Raw genomic sequence first — 18448 nt, 5'->3', positions numbered from 1 at the left:
TACCTCCAAAAAGAAACAAACAAACGAAAAACAAACAACATCCTCTTCTCTCCGAAGCCTGAAGCTTGACTCAAAGTAGGCAAAAGACTGGCTTCCAGATTTGGGTTGACCCAAGTTAGGAAAAGAAAAAAAAAAGCCACAAATAGTGAGAGCTAGAATCTAGAAGAGAAACTTGGAATAAGAGAAGACTGGGGGAAATGTGTACCCTTCCTCAACAGAAATCCAAGCACAGTTAATTAAAAAAAAAAAAAATTCTTTTTTGAGACAGAGTCTGGCTCCATTGCCCAGGCTGGAGTGCAATGTCTACAATCTCCTGACCTTGTGATCTGCCTGCCTCGGCCTCCCAAAGTGCAGGGATTACAGGCGTGAGCCACCGCGCCCGGCTGGGATTTTCAATGTATGCAGGTGGCTTCTTGAATCTCTCTTCATTTGAATATTAAAGGAAAATGGTGAATGATGACCATCAGCTGGAGGGCTTGGGCGATACTCAGATCGGGTACTGGTCATAAAGAGGAATACTGAAATCAGCCTAGACTCTCTGGCATGGAAGAAAAAACTCTTTAAAAATAAGAGTTTTTCTGCATTTCTTTTCACTTCACTGCATAGTGTAGATTCCATCAACATCAAGTAGTTTTCTTCATGCAAGTATACTGTGATTGTTTAGGCTTACCATGTTTTCCTCTGTCTGAAAGGCCCCTTTCCATCTGCAACAATTCTAGTCATACATTAATGTTATCTCCTTATGAAGACTTTTTATTTTCCTGTTTTCTTCTTTCTTAATAGCACATTAGATCTATCTCTACTATAGTCCCTGCCCTCTGGACTATCACTACTTATAACATGACTGCCTCCCCATCTAATCTGTAAACTCCTTGAGTGAGGAGGCAAAACATTATCCAAGCCTGTGTTTCAGAATGTAGGCAGAACTGAAACATAATAGGTGCTCAATAAATCTTTATCAGCTTGATGGTGTCTTGTTAGGTAACTTTGTTCAAAACTTTTTGGAAGAGAGCTCAAATAAGTGCTTAAATTTTCTCTGGATTCCTACCCCACCTCAGTCACCATCTGTGATAGAGAAACTGTAATTATATATTCCCTGGGAGGATTATCATGACGATAAAATCACAATCTCAGCCAACAAAATTCAGGAACGCCGTGCTGAACTCCCTTGAGTTCTTGAGAAATGTAGCAATTTGAGTTTGCAGTTTAGCTGCTTTTCTCTTCTGAAGTATTGATTTCCAATTTGGTTGTTTCATTTTGTTAAATTTTGAAATCATCTCAAAGAATTACACACACACACACACACACACACACACACACACACGAATTCTGTATACCCTCATTTGTTTTTATCCTTCTGCTTTCTCTCATATATATACTTATATATCTTTTTTCTTTTCCTGAAACAGGTGATAGTATAAGGCAGATGTCTTGCCCCTTTATCCCTAAATACTTCAGTGGGTATTTTTTTTTAATCAAGAGAATATTTTTTAATTGATTAAACTTGGTGATTGCTTTTTAAATACATACTTTCAGTTCTGGCATACATGTGCAGAATGTGCAGGTTTGTTACAAAAGTATACACATGCCATGGTGGTTCGCTGCACCCATCAACCCATCATCTACATTAGGTATTTCTCTTAATGCTATCCCTCCCCTAACCCCCCACCCCCTGACAGGCCCTGTTGTGTGATATTCCCCTCCCTGTGTCCATGTGTTCTCATTGTTCAACTCTCATTGGGTATTTTCTAAGAGCAAGAGCATTCACTTCCATTTCGTAGTACAATTATGACAATCAGTAAATTTAGCATTGGGACAATTTTAATTAACCCACTGATAATAATCAAATTGCAACAATTTTCCTCATAATATATTTTACAGCAATTTTTCCTGGTCCAGGACCTAATTCAGGATTATATGTTATATTTTGATTCTGTGTCTCTTGGTCTTCTTATTGGGATATGGTTTCTCAGCCTTACTGTCTTTTATGACATGGACACTTTTGAAGAATACTTATCACAAATTTTGTAGACAGCTCCTCAGTTTGGGTTTTGTCTGATATTTACTAATGATTAGATTTATTTTAAACATTTTGGGTGGGAAGACCACTAAAGTGATATCAGTGCATCTTATTAGAAGTCACGTCGTGATGGTTCATCTCATTCTGGGTGATGTATTCTCCACAAATGGTTTAATAATTGCAAATGGAAAAATTGTAACTTTACAATGGAGAAACCTGATGAACATACCTTAACCAAGTGATCAAAGTTAACATCATCTCTCTCTCTATATATATATACCTCAATAAAAGGTTCAGCTATTTCGTGAGTTTATTTGCCACTCATGAAAATTACACTTCTAAATAAGATACTTTAAAAGTGTGACTTTGGTGTTTGCAACAATATTTGCTCAGCACCCAGTGCATAAGATCTAGAATAAATTTTGTGGATGTCCAACTAACTCGAAGTCCTTACTAACCAATTACTTACTGTTAACACTTCTACATATCTTTTCAAATTTTCCCATGACATGTACAGATGTAGAAACAAAAGTAACTTGACCGACATCCCCAAACTCCAGTATGACGCTGGAATGTGAATGTTCTCGCTTTATTCTTCAAGTCCAGTGTGCTTCACTCTGTAAGTGTTTATTTAAAACCAGTGAAAATATGGGTGCTCAATATTAGAAAACCACTTAACAAGAGCTATGGGAAAGGCCAGATTCAAATTACCTTTTCATCCTAATAACACTCTATAACACCTTTATACAACTGCAGGGATGGAGGGGATTAAGGGTTAAGCAGAAGTGACAGAAGGGGAAAGGATTACATTTTCCCCACAAAAGATTAGTTTTGCCTATGGTTTTAAAAAATGCAACCAATTCTAATCTGGATGTGGGTATTTCTCAGTGACTGGGCCTCTGTTTGCAAGCTCAAGCCCCTTTTTCAGAGAAAGTCGGAAGCTGTGTTTCACTATAGATGGGAACTTAAAAGCAGCAGCTATATATAGCTCTATAGCCTTACACACACACACACACACACACATATATGCACACACAGCCTCTAAAGAGCCCTTAACTTTCTGTTTCAATCATCTTTAGGTTCTACATAACCCTCATTTTCTGGCGGGAAACTTATTAAGCAAATTTTCAGAGGAGGTATCATAAAATGGAGGCCATGATGATGTTTCTTGTGCAATTTACTGAGAGAGGATGTAGCATAGGACCAGACAGATGGAAGGAGATTACAAGGCTCTCTACTTTTCTACTTGAGTTGAGCTAAAAGGAGTCTCCTTCCACGTTGGGTCTGCAGTGCAAACTCATCTACACCTGTGAAATCAGTGAGACGGGAAAGATGCTTTGCAATTTTCAACATTTGCAGCTATTAAAAGTGATTAGCTGGTTTTTTCTGACATAGCCACCTGAATAGGTGGCTACACCTCTACAGAGGATAGATGTGGTTAGAAGATGCCTCCAAAGGAGAAGTGGAGCACAAAACACTGAATAGATATTGGAGTCCTTGAAAAGTGTGTTGCAGTCACTAGCAGGAATTGTTCCAAAGTGTACCTTTACTTTTCCCTCTTTGCCCCTCTGGGAGGATGAACCAGCCAGTGCATGAGAAGAACTTATCTAGATCACTTTATTTTTATTAGCAACTCTTGCATGCTCTGTCCAACAGCAATCAGATGAATTATTCTTCCCTGGGCCACTTAGTCACAGCTCCCCACTCAAGAAATGCATTACTTTCCCCTTGCTGATCCCAGAAGTTTGGCTTGTTTGCTCTCTTTTTCATAGCTGTCACTCTCAACTTCTCCGTAAGGGGCCTCTTTGTTAGAGTGGAGCTCTGCCTCTCCAGCTACCTGTTTTTTGCATCTCTTGAAGGCCAGGACACAAAACCAAAAGTTTAAGACCATGAAATTGCACAGGGCAGGCAGAGTGGTGAAGATCTCAGACGCTGAAATCAAACATATCTGGGTTCAAATAGCGTTCCTCCTGTTGTAAAACTGTGCAATTTTAGCCAATTCTTTGTCTCAATTTTTTCATTTGTAAAATTAGAACAAAAATAGGACTAATGTGTCACAAAATGCAGGCAAGTTTTGTGGCACATGATAAGGACTTAATACATTTTAGTTATTAGTATTAGTGTCACCATCATTATAATTACTGTCATTACCATCATTATCATCATCATTGTCTTCTTTAATCATAAAGAAGTAGACAAAAAATGAAAATCGGAGATTAGGAAATTTTTAGAAATTTTAAAATCTTACTAAATTCTCACTGATTTTTTTTTCCTTAGGAATATGTCTTAATCCCCTTATTTAAATGGCATCACTAGAAACTTTTATTTCTCAAGAGAAGATGTAAATTTACATGGAGAAATCAGTAAGACGAAGGAAAGGTTCATGCCTTCCCCACCCCCAACACCTGGTCCAGCTGGGCCTAAAGGAAGCAGAGCAGGGGTGTGGCCACCCAGGGTCTCCTGGCAGGCAGCCTCTCACTTCCCTTTTGCCCTGTATGGAGCTCAGCACTTGGACTTCCCTTTGCCTTCTAATTCCCGCTCTATATTCACAGTAGGCTCTAGTGCTGTGGTTCATTTTCTTAACTGCTTCCCTGTCTAGACTACAGGTGCCTCTGGAACAGGGAGTGTGTTTTGTTCAGCTTTGTGTTCTTCCTGCCAAGCACAGTGTTGACTAACTGACTGGTTACTTTATTTTGTCTACTTCCTCGTAATGATTAAAGAAAATCATGATGATAGCAACAGCAACTACAATGGTGATCAAGATACTAATAACTAAGATCTATTAAGTCTTTCCTAGATGCCTTACCACTGCCTCTCTCAGTCTCACTTGAAGTTCCTCTTCTATCAGTGCAGAATCACATTAGGACAGAATCATAGATGTAAACAACTCCTTCCCAAGCACATATACTCATTCTAATGGACAAATGGGCGAATGGGCTCCAAGAGGGACTATCTGGCATCTGAGATCTCACAGCAAATGAGTAAGTGGCAGCAGCAAGACCAGGATACAGGTCTCAGGGCTCCTAGTCCCACACCACCTCTGTGTTCAAGGGCTCACGGTCTCCACTTATGATTTGGGGGAACCCCAGATAGGTGACTCACCACAGAGAACTACCTTGTTTCCACAGGAAGGATTACCTGCGCTCCTCTGTCATGCTCTTCTTGGTGAAAACTGCCCCTGAAATTCAGTGACCACATCCTCTCTTTGTCATTTACACCTTGCTGGGGTCTTCCCCTTCCTCCTTCCCCACCTCCACTTTCAGCAAAATCAGTTCATCCTGGATATCAGCCAAATTCTTTTGTTCTAATGCAAGGGCGAGCACTAAAAATGTCAAGTCTATATGATTTCAGAGGGACCTTACAGAGGTCAGTGTCTCTAATCAAAGACATGATTGCATATCTTGGGGTCAGGAGGGCAGATATGAATGGTGGCGTTTTCAGATCATTATGGAGGCTGGGGAGTATTATGCTGCCAGATAGGATACAAACACTCTGCAGCTTGTACCCTTCAATGTGTTGATGGTCCAGACAATTGGTGAGTGAAACATGTATAGTCTAACCCAGAGGCTACATAATGTTCCCCATTAGTATCCAAAGTCTCAATCACACTACCTGTTCCTTCCACTGAAGTAGAAATAATAGAATTGGAAGTAATTGTTATCAGAGCTATTACTTGTTTATTGACTTCTTACTGTGTGCAAGTGAGATATCATGTCTATCACATCATGTATATTATAGTAAACCTCAGCAACTCTTCAAAGTAGGAGTTAATGTGAAGAAAACCAAACTCAGCGACATGAAATAGTGTTATATGATTTATAAGTGGCTCTGAATCCAGGCCTGCCATTCTCCAAAGCCTATTCCCTTGTATTTCCCTATGTGGCAGTCATGATCACATAGATTTGTTTGGCAGAGATATAGGAGGGCATGGCTTTAGAGACGGGACTAGAGGGAGAAAGAATGCCTTGCAAGAGATCGCCAATGGGAGGCCTATGGGTGCCTTTTGTGTTTTTCTGTTTTCTTTGGGTACAAAGGTGTTTGAAAGAGAAAGTAGTTAAGTAAGGCCAACTGCTATCAATCCAAGCAACTTGCTCCCTTTGTCTTACACCTGTCGTGGCTCACAAATTTATGACACTTGCCAGTAACTAGAAGCATTTGAGGATTTGAGCCTGGAGAAGAACTCAGAGTATAGTGCTGACCAATTGCATCCTGCGATGTTATGGCCAGAGAGATGCTTAGAACACTGAGACAGAAACTCCCTGTGTTGGCCCATTCCTGTGCCACAGCTCACAGCCCACAAAGCCTTTCCTAGCCCAGCCATCCTTTTATTCTTACCTCTTAGAGTCATCACAACCTTCTGGCAGGGCTTACCACTCCTACTTTCCTTCCTTGCAGTACTTTGGGAGCTATCATGACAGAGTCTGATCACATCATTGAGTGTATTGGGCAAAAATACCCTCCTTCTCTTGGCAAGCATGGTGTGCTTTTAAAGTCATGCACCTACCATAGACCAAGTCCAAGTATTTTTCTGTCTTTGTTGGGATGTTTACTTACTCATTTGTTTGCTAAGAGAATTTGTCTTTCTGCAAGGTCCAGTCATTTCCGTATCTCTGACATACTCAGGTTTAATCCAGAGCTCCTCAGCTGAACTTGCCATGTGTCCTGACCATGCCATCTAATGCTACGTTTATTTGTTCTCTTCCCGTAAGCTATTTGAGGATAAAGATTCTGTCTTACTTCTGAGTTTCTGCACCTTTCCTGGCATATAGAAGACAATTGATAAATGATTGTGAAATAAATAATGTGATTCTCTCTAATTTTGACAAAATAAGTGAATACCTCACAAGCCTTTAACAGAGCAGACCCAAGCGATATGACAAGTTGTATGGTTCCACTCTTCCTTCTGGCAAATAATGTTCTTTCAAGGAAGAAAGAACAAGATGGGCAAAAACACAAAATAGGTAAAACAGTTTGGTGTCCACGTGCAGGATTGCAAGGGAATAAAGGAAGAGATGGCAGGGGTTTGGGGATGGGCACACAGCCCTGTAATGCTGTGTGCATTTCCCCTCATTGAGAGTTTAAACTGCTTTCTGCAGGAGAGGGAGCACCAGTGAAATTTGAAATAAGATAACAATCATGCTTCATTTACTTGTTCGTTACAAAGAATCATGCAGGTCTCAAGGTTTACTAGTTTGAGTATCAGATCTCAAATTTATTTATTTATCGATCGATCTATCTATCTATCTATCTATCTATCTATCTATCTATTTATTTATTTTGAGATGGAGTCTCCCTCTGTTGCCCAGGCTGGAGTGCAGTGGTGCGATCTCAGCTCACTACAAGCTCTGCCTCCCAGGTTCACGCCATTCTCCTGCCTCAGCCTCTGGAGTAGCTGGGACTACAGGCACCTGTCACCATGCTTGGCTAATTTTTTTGTATTTTTAGTAGAGATGGGGTTTCACCGTGTTAGCCAGGATGGTCTCGATCTCCTGACCTCGTGATCCACCCGCCTCAGCCTCCCAAAGTGCTGGGATTACAGGCGGGAACCACTGCGCCCGGCCTCAGATCTCAAATTTCAACACAGGAATTTCAACCCATGGAATCATCACTCCAGTATATAACCAAGATATATCTATTTTTTCCACAAAGGAAATTTCTGAGCCAATAATAATACTTGTGATCATCACTGCCATTGAACATTTACTCCTTATCAATTAACATTCTAAGCACCTTTCATGTATCAACTCACTTAATACTCCTCTTGCCCTTTTGGAGCTACTCACAGATAAGGCTCAATCACTGGTTACAAATCACTCATCTGGTATGTTCAGGAGCCTGTTTCCACCCCACGCTGCATATAATTCTGTTCTTCTTATTCAGTTCCCTGACCATTTCCCTTGTTCTCTGGAAGGCTGATTGCACCACAGTGGACATTCCTGGAGAATGGAGGTTTTTCTGTGCATGGTACGAGATAGGTACTCTAAGTGATGGCTGTTCTATGTATCAGATACTCCAAGAAAAAAAAAAAAACAGCAGAAACTTAACCAGCCAAAAAGATATGTACAAAAGTCTATATATCCAGAAATTGGAGTTGTTGTGGATGACTCACTTACACCACTCCGCACAGCCTACAGGAACTATCCAGTGGCCTGAAGACAAATGCCCCTTTTGGGAAGGACAGAACTAGCCTGGGAGAAAAATGACCATACGTCAACATACATAACTCATTCTAATGTCTATAAAGGGGTACCAAAGCCTTTTGTCATTTTGTAGCATAATGGACATAATCTAGGAAGCTTCTCTCTACAAAATTTTCAAAAGCAATTTCCCTTGAGAACTAAGTAGGGGGCAAGTTTCCTGACCCCATCCATTTATTTATTGAAGTAGAGTTTTTCTCATACAATATGTCTGAAATTCTCCTTCTTCTTGAGGGATATTGCTGGACTTTTGAAACCTAAAAAAATGTTTGGGTTCCCAGCCCTATCAGATACCAGTCTTGTATCAGCAACTTCAACTGTAAGATGAGAAGGATTCAGTAATTACCTTGCTTGCAACAATGCACTTAAAGCGAAACACAAAATATCCAACAGATATTGGTATTCTCCTGCCCTCTTTGCACAGATGCATGTCATTACTTGCTCATTTGACAGTGATTTTCTTTCTTTCTTCCTAAAAGTCAATTTTCAAGTTCTATCACCAAGGATTACTTAGGACTTCCTCGACCAGTTCTGCAGGCCAGTAAAATCAGCATTGACAAACTGGATCAAATTAAGAAGAAAGTGATCAGAGTTAGGAACACATTCAGAACCATAACACAGCAAGAATTCTTCAAAGAAACGAATTGTTTGTCCTGGAGAGAAGACTATTTGTGTCATTGTTTTCAAATATGTGAATAATTTTTATGTAAAAAAATTATTATTTTTAATGAAGTAATAAGTGGCAGAATTCAGACCCACTAGTGAAAAATGCAGGCAGCAGAATTTGGAACACCTGGAGAAAAGAACTTTGTAATAGCCACAGAAAAATCCTGGTTGACTTGGAAGGTAGTGGGGTCTGGTAGAGGTGTTCACCTGGGGACTCACTGGCCACATGGTGGAGATGTTGTAGAAGGTATTCAGGTATCACCACAGGGGATGAGCTCTACGACCTTCATAGTCCCTTTGAACGCTGAAATTTTGTAAGCCTACAAATTCATACTTATTTATATCTAGTTTGTGCTGACTGAGGACTGTTGCAGAGCATATTGCAGCTTTCATAGAAATTTATAAGAAATGATCCTTGATTTCAAACAATAGAATCACCAATATTACAGCTGAAACAAAACTTAAGAGAGCACCTCACCTGACTCTCATTGTAAAAATGAGTGTGCTAAGGCCAAGAGAGTTCAAACGACCTTTACAAAATCACTCAGTAAATTGTCACCAAGTCAGAGCTCAAAATTTCAAATGAGAGATAAAAGATATAGGTTAGAACTCCAAGGAACATTTAGAGGAGCACCTCCTTTTAAAAAGAAAGCTGCAGTGAATAATCTCTTCTCCTGTACTTTACTTAGTAGATACAAAGTACACAGCTTAAAAAAAAAAACTAACCAAGTGATCCATATTTAGCAAAAAGCAAGGAAGAAAGAAACAGAGTATTTATGCAGACTGCTCCTAAATTTTAGAGACAAATGGGCCTGAAATAGTAAATTAGTAAGATTTTAGAAAAGTTGCAGGAAGATAGTTCTTAACTTGAACTACTGCCCTGGGAGACATCTGATAAGAGATTTGGGGCTTCTAAGGGAGTTGAGGAAGCCTATTTCAGGTAAAAGGTGTCATTCCTGGGCAAAAAGCAAACCAAATCTACAAAATACTTCCCCACTGTTGTAATGCAGAGAAAGATGCCTGTCTTAGGGTTTCAGATTGTGTGTAGAGTCAAGGAAACTTACCCTTCAGCATGTTTATGTATTTGTGAAAAGCAAAAAAGGAATTAAAGCAATTATAACAGAGTAATTGATGGTGGCAACTTTAAAGACCAGAATAAATTGAGAAATTATACATATAGAGACATATAAATCTGTGATACAGGAAATGACCAGTCTAAGACAGGTCCCCGGATCTAGTGAGATGTTCACACCTCCTAACACTAAGCTCCAGACCTCCAGTGCTGTACACAGGAATTCACACAGCAGAAGTTATCACGTAATTAACACTTAACATGAATGGAACCCTGCCACACAGAAATGGCCAAGGCTTATATCCTGGGAATCATGATGAAGGTCAGGGCCAGCTCTAGGCAAGACTCAAACAACTCTCATTGCATTTCCTGCATTAGAACTAAATTATACATTTTCACATCTGTCTTTCAGGTGATAATGTGAATAGCTCAAAGTCAGGATCTATTGAAATCTATCTTTTGTTCACTGTGCAAAGCCCAGAACCTGCTATAGGGTAGATGTGCAATAAATTTTAGTTAAGCTGAAGCCATACTGCATTTCCCTGATATTCCCTAGTGCTAAGAAACTGTACATTAATCTCAAACTTTCTCTCACAAATGTATCTTGGCACTAGGGATGTATATGTAAATGTAGCATGTTGAAGCTCAGGCATAACTTTGGCAATTTGTATTTAGCATCAATAAGACAAATGGCTTAACTTCTCTAAAATTCTATTTCTTCAACTGTAAGATAGAGGTAATTATACTTACTTCTGGATTTCTGAAACAGTGGTGATTATAAAAAAATTCTATATGCAAGGTGTCTAGAACAATGTTTGTCACAAATAAGCATTTAATAAATGATGTCGGTGACCATTATCAACAAATTATTCATTTTTGTCTCTTTATTAAGATCTGAGATAAGAAATCACTTGTGTTAAATTTAAGATATGAGCTCTGTGCCAGTGGGATCTGCAGAGGATTCAGGCAGGATTCTCATTCTCAGAGAGGACATATCTGTTAACTCTAGACCAGCACTTTAATAATACATATTCCTGTTTAAAACTTCTCACTGTAAAACATCATAGAAAATAATTATGTTGTTTAATTGAATATGCCATCCGTTAACTTGGTGAGTAATTTTCGCCAAGTATATAATATTTTCTGTCACTCCCTATTTTTTTTACTTTAACTTAATTTAGCCCATGGCTTTATACTGCTCCTACTTCAGAAAAGGATTTTCCCCAGTCTCTCTGTTTTACTGAATTGCATCTTCACATGTGTTCAAAAAGAGCGAACAAGAAATGAGAAGACAATGATCAAGATCCTTTCCATCTTGTTGCCTGTAAGAGATATTTTAAATTGAAGACATGAAAGGTTATATGACTAGTAAGGTGCTGTACGGAGGAGGAAATAACTAGACATAAGAAAAATATAAAGGTCCCTGGACTAAAAGAATTGTAGACTATAAACAGCCAGTTGTACTCTCTCCAAGTCTCCAGGCCTTTATCTACTAAAGGAGGAGGTTGGGCTATAAGACCCTCCCAGGGGTTCCAGAGGACACCAGTATTTTTGGTCTCTGTGAGCTTCCTCTTCCCTCCTCTACCACTTTGGGGCTTTGAGATCTTAAGGTATTAAAGGAGAAAAAAAGAAACACTAAATAACAAAAGATCAATAGAAAAGCACAACTTGAATTTAGAATCAATCATATACCTAATCTTTTGCTGCAAATGCCTTCAGGATACCGAATTTAAAGGCACTAAAATTAGTTTATATGTTTTTCATATTCAATGGCCAATGATGGGAAATTACTCAAGATATGAATGGAACAAAATTTTTAAACTGTTCTGGAAATGTTTGTACTTTTTTGAGATTGGGTCGTTTTGAAAATCTTAAATACAGATTAGATAAAAATATGTAATATAATTAAATACTATTAAAAATAGTACATTTTCAAAGTAGAAAAGCAAAAAAACCCATGAACAAAGAATATATTTTATACATAGTTTCTTACTCAAATCAGTTTTATATGAATGATATAACATTGTCATTTCACAGTTTGCAAAGAATTACAAGTTGATGCTCTGAGAAGTGATGGGATGTGCATATTGTATAACACAGGTACTTTGGAATAAAGCTAGGATAAATCTCCGGAATTAGAGTTTTTGAACTTGGGTTATATAATCAAGTTAAGGTTTTTGCAAATCTTGGAAATGACCAAATCAAATCTCAATTGATTGTTTCGAGTTCATATTTTTGTGCTACTGAATAACAACTATAGACAACACAGTGTTTGGAGGAAGAAATGGTATCATGACATCCTTGAAAAAAGGTAAAGGCAAAGATAAAAACCTGTGTGAATACTTGCAGTTAAGAATGTGAAATAATATGATTTAGGGATGATTTAGGAAAGCGAAAGTTTTTTTGACCAAAAAAAAAAAAAAAAAAAATTGGCCAAGAATCATGGAAATGAAACCTCATGTAAGAGTCGTGTTTGATGAGTTGCCTCAGGCACTGGAGTTGCCTTAAGAAAGTTCTCAGTGAACATCTCTTTGGGTCAGCTTCTGCGTAAGTGAGTTGCACAAAAGCCTCTCTGACATAATGGGCTCCCAACCCTTGAGGAATCTACATTTGGGCATTAGTTCTCTATGATATAAATTTCTAGTCAATCATATTTGAGAAATCATCACTTAAAATTTTTCCTGTCCTTAGTAGAAAGCTCTGTCAGTGCTTTGAAAACAAATATGCTCTATAAATGTAAAAGTCAACACTAGCATTGCCATTATCATTAACATTTTTTATTTTCCATCTAAATGCAATGCTTCATATTTGTGGATAACTTTCTTTCAAAAATCTCCAGAGTTTGTCACTGGGCAGATGGTACACATTTGTTTAGAAATTGGTATAGGAAAAGTAAAATATAAACAAACAAACAAAAAAACTTCAAAAGATTTTCAGAAATAGCTCTTTCTGTAATTTATTTCAGAGATCATTGCTTTTATTAAAATTATTTTTGAAGTTTGTAACTAAACTTTAAGAGGAGAAAGATTTTTCAGCCTGTTGTATTAATATCATGTCTCATATTGCTTATTAAGTTTTCTTCAAATTTATATGCCTTCACCAAATAGTTATTGATAGTTCGTCAAAAAAACAAAAGGGAAGAGACATGAACTAATGTGTACTAAACATGAACTATTTGCAAGGTATTGTGATGAATATTTTACATTCATTGTTTGATTAACTCCACCCATTATGAGCAAACTGACGGTCCTCTAAGAGCTCATAAATGACTCAGAAATAGTCATGCAGCTTGTACAAGATAGAGATTGGGCTTCAACAATTTCTGGAAATGTTTCAGGATTTCCCTTGGCCCTGACCCCTTCCTCGACCAAGTAATAATTTTTGAAAGCTGTGTATGAGAGAGGTGGAGTTTTTGAAAACTCAGTGGTTCCAGGCAAAATAACTGAGTGAAGTTTGTGAGCTGAGAAGAAGCCTGCAACATAGTAGAAGCTATCAGAAGTTTAGCACAGTCAGAGGGACAGATGTAATAGAAACTTCAGGTGAATTTAGACCACATGCGACCCTATGGACCATGGTAAAGTTTTGATCTTCATATTAAGAGAAATGAGAAACTTTTAATGGTTTCCTAAGATTATGACATTATCATATCAGTGACTTACGAAGATGGCTCTAGCCTGGCCAACATAGTGAAACCCCATCTCTGCCAAAATACAAAAATTAGCCAGGTGTGACGGTGCAGTCCTTTAGTCCCAGCTACTCAGGAGGTTGAGGCATGAGAATAGCTTGAACCCAGTAAACTGAGGTTGCACTGAGGCAAGATCGTGCCACAGCTCTCCAGCCTGGGCATCAGAGCAAGACCCTGTAAAAAGAAAAAGAAAAAAAAAAGATAGCTCTGATTCCTAAGCGGAGAATAAGTGAAAAAAGGAAAACCATTCAAATAAATGGCAGTGAGAGAAATTTAAGGGAAAGATACTGGTGATTTGGATTTCACTATTGGCTATGGAGAAAGTAAGAAGCTGAAAGATTCAAGACATAAGAAAAATCAACCTGGTTCTGTGGTTGACTGGATAGAGTAAAATCAGGAGAATGATTTCAGCCATGATATCAGGTTTCTATCATAAAAATATAGACAGAAGTTGGAATTATGTATTTTTGATTAAAGTTATTAATCATGCAGTTTTTATTAAAACAGTGTTTTTTAGTATCTCAGTAAATTAAAGAAGGATACACTGAAAAACTTTCTAATCTAGAAATGTTCAACTAATCAATCTAGACTGAAGAATTTCCCAACATATATGTGATGTGCATGTTCTCTGGAGACAGCATGCATGTTCATTCCTTCTAAATCAATGTCTACATTGGTAACCTTAAAATATCAAAGAACAAAAAATAAATAATTCAATTCAGAAACACTTGAAGTTAAATGTGGCTGAATAAATGCATGTCATTATCTGTGCCCTTTTTTGAAACAAAGTCATAAACTCCCCAGACAAAGAAAATGGAAGAGAAATTAACAGAGAAAACAAGGATGAGGAGAAGAAAGTGGAAGAGGAGAAGGAAAGGAAGTACTGAAGAATGGAAGGAAGGAAAAAGGGAAGGAGGAAGAAAGAAAAGAGAAAGAGAAAGAAACAAAGTAAGAAAGAAGAAGGGAGGGAGGGAGTAAGAAAGGAAGGGAAAGAGAGAGGAAGGAAGGACGGAAGGAAGGAAGGAAAGAAGGAAGGAAAGAAGGGAGGGAGGGAGGGAAAGAAAGAGAAAGAAGGGTAGGTGGGCAGAGAGGGAAGGAGGGAGGGAGGAAGGGAGGAGGGAAGGAAGGAAGGAAAGAAGGAAAAGAATTCATGATTGGGGGAAGATTAAAAATGAAAGGAGAAAATAATAAAGCAGAGAAATACCATTCATCTGTACAGAGGAAACCCATAGAGGAGCAAGATAACATGTAACAGTACTCACAAAGTTCCAAAAATTAGCAATACCATGTGCCAGCAAATGTGAGAGTAAGTAATGATACTCTAAATAAGGGGATGTGTTAGACAACCAATACAATTGTGGTCTTACTTCCAACATTAGGCAATTCTTCTACCCCATTCTAGTAGAAATTTCCATTCGGTAGATTAATTGAGACAGAGACCTCAGGGTCAAGTATACTTGGCACGGCACAGGAAACCAGGAGGATTACCGACAATAAAGAAATGGAACAAGGCTACTTTTAGCTCCCTTTCTTTGCCAGGTTCTGAAAACCTGGGCAATCAATAACTACTGTCACCGCCACCACCACCACCTTCACTTCCCATCCTACCTCATTCTCCAAGGTCCCCACCGTGTCTTCCTTAAGCAGAAGATTGGTAGAGTGTTCACTAGAGAAAAGAAATAATCCCTGAAAATACACTTGTAATTATTTTTATTTGAATGCATCTCAATAAATAAAATAAGCTGGTCCCTACAATGTCATCTTACCCAAAAGTTTATCAGTTAACAAATCTAACCCATGCATATAGAGCTTCTCATAAGTTTTATAGCACCTCATTCTCAAATATAAATGAACAGCCAAATAGTATCAATAAATTTAAAATATCTTTCAATTTGAAAGGCAAAGGACAAAATAAATAGGAAGAAAGCAGCTTGGAGGAAATAAAGACAATGCAGATAACAAAAAATGAATATCTTGAAAAAATGCCATAGCTAATATCCTCAGATAGAAAATAGAAGATAGTCTATCCATAAAACAAGAACAGGCTATTACAGAAAAGGAGCAATTAGACAATAAGAACTATTTTAAATTAAAAACGATGGTTAAAAAAGTCTCAACACTATATTAAAAATTAAAATTGATACAATCTCCCAACAAGTAATACAAAAAGATAAAAGAATGGAAAATAAAAAAAATAAAGTTGCTTAACAAATTTAAGATATTCAAATTATTAGAGTTTTAGAAGAAGAAAACAGAGAACAGAAAATTATGCAAAAGAAAATGAATAAAGAAAATATCTTGAAATTGAAGGACAAGTGTCTCTGAAGTGCCAAGGACAGTAAGTCAAAAAAGATGCACACCAAAGTATATCATCATATAAGCTCAAAGCACAAGTGTAAAGAGAAAAATTCTAAAATTTTGAGGATAATATAGAAAGTTCCACATTAAAAAAAAAAAGTAATGGCACTGGACTTCTCAAAAGCAACACTAGAAGCTAGAATGCAATGGACGAATGCTTTTAAAATTCTGTAGAAAATAATTTTCAACCTATAATTATTTACTTGGTAAAATGAAAGTTAAATATAGGCCTTGAATAAAATTGCAAGGTTACAAACCATGGACACCATATGCAAGCTCACAAAATTATCAAAAAATAGATGATGCAATCCCTGGTTAAGATAAGGGGAAGTCTCAGGATGGCAGCTGTGTGGCAGACCTATGAACTAGCCTTTCTAGAGTGGCATGGTAAAAAGAGGGATACTCTGGAAAAAGATCTCAAAGAAAATGGAAGGCATGGAATAATTGATATGCTTGAATGTAAGAAACATTTTACATAGAAAGGCTTTATATTACTTTGAAGGGCTTGGGGAAAATATTGATAAAAGAAACATAAAAGCCAAACAATAAACAAAAAATAACTGCAGAGAGAAAATTTACCCAAAAGTAAACATTGTGTATAATTTTGAATTACTATTGAAAATACATATTTTAAAAAATCCAAACACCAACTAGAATTAACTAAAATTATTATGTTATAATGATAATAGAAGTAGATAAGGGAATTAGATAAAAATTACAAATCATTTTCACCAATCTACAAAATCAATAAAAAGTACACAAAATTGATAAAACAAGAAATTGTTTTGAAAGCAAAATATTTAGTATGAATTAAACTGTCAGGAGGACACAAATATAAATGAGTAGAGGAATTTAAAAGCGAAGCATATGGCATAGAATATGTTTTTAAGTTATAGTCTTATACTTTGATTTTATTTATTAAAATGTAAAACATTGGGCCGGGCGCAGTGGCTCATGCCTGTAATCCCCGCACCTTCAGAGGCCGATGCGGGTAGATCACGAGGTCAGGAGTTTGAGACCAGCCTGGCCAACATGGTGAAGCCTTGTCTCTACTAAAAATACAAAAATTAGCTGGGCGTGGTGGCAGGTGCTTATAATCCCAGCTACTTGGGAGGCTGAGGCAGGAGAATAATTTGAACCCAGGAGATGGGGGTTGCAGTGAGCCCAGATTGTGCCACTGAACTCCAGCCTGGTTGAGAGGGCAAGACTCTGTCTTTTAAAAAAAAAACAAAACAAAACAAAAAAAAAGTGTTTTAGATATATACAAATATAAAGAGTAATTTATTAAAAATGTTGGGGAAAATAGTTGGGAAATCCTCTTGTAGTTAAAATGAATTTAGTTTTACTAACTATGCTTAGAGTTTTATTAATAAATGTATTTGCAATATCAAAATGATCTTTTTATTTCTTCTTGCATTTTACTCATCAAATGCAGAATATACTGATATAATGGATAACCCCAAGAAGCTAATTTTCTGAAATGAGGCCTAGTTGAGCAGTTTTTCATGTAAAATAAAGGTCAAAGTAATTTTGTCTCAAATCAAGCATTATCAACCATTATCTAGACTTTTCTTGAGCAGTCTTTCTGTCATAAGCAAATAGCAAAGCATCAATAACAAAATGCTATATTTGACAGTGGATCAGATAATAGTCACAGCATTATAAATAAGTTTCAATATGTGCTTAGAAAGTGTCCTTTTATTGATTGAGCAAATATTTGTTTGATTATTTGTCCATGATAAAATTGAAGCTTGAGTTGGATGAACATAATCTTAATGGTTGTAATAATAGTCAATAAATTTTTCAGAAACCTTTTTACTCAACATACAGACAACTAGAACTAATAATAACAAAATAACAATGACAACAAGGTAATAATAACAGATAACCTTACAGAAACAAAGCTGACAGCCAAACTGGATGAAGTGATAAAGATCACTGAGAATTAATAATTTTGATTTAACTAATATTTATTGAGCACACAATATGTACTAAGAACCATATCTGGTACTTTGCAAACATTATCCCATTAAATCTTCAATTTATTGATGAGAAATCCAAGATCACAGAAGCTAGGTAATTTTCCCAAAAATTATACAACTAAAAATAATTATAGAACCAGGGTTCAAACTTGGCTCAATCTAAATCTAAAACCCATTCCTTTCTACTACGTCAGAAAAAGTTTTTTAATTGAAGTCTTCAGAAGGATTACTTTTGAGACAAAACATGAGATATTGTGACTACTTCTAAAAGAAAAGAATGAATGTTAACAGAGGTTTATAAGAGAAAAAGTGTTTTGGTTGTGGCTCCCCAATGAGTCAGTTATGCACATATTGAGTTAAAGAAGGAGAAGAAAATAGAAGATGACCATGATCTCTGATTAGATATTTGGTTAGCTTGATAGAAAATGAGTACTGAAATAAAGTAGAGATGGAGATGAAGATCAAATA

This window comes from Chlorocebus sabaeus, chromosome 8 (genome assembly GCF_047675955.1).
Source record: "Chlorocebus sabaeus isolate Y175 chromosome 8, mChlSab1.0.hap1, whole genome shotgun sequence".
In the NCBI taxonomy this organism is placed as follows: domain Eukaryota; kingdom Metazoa; phylum Chordata; class Mammalia; order Primates; family Cercopithecidae; genus Chlorocebus; species Chlorocebus sabaeus.
Note: the sequence above shows the minus strand (reverse complement) of the source record.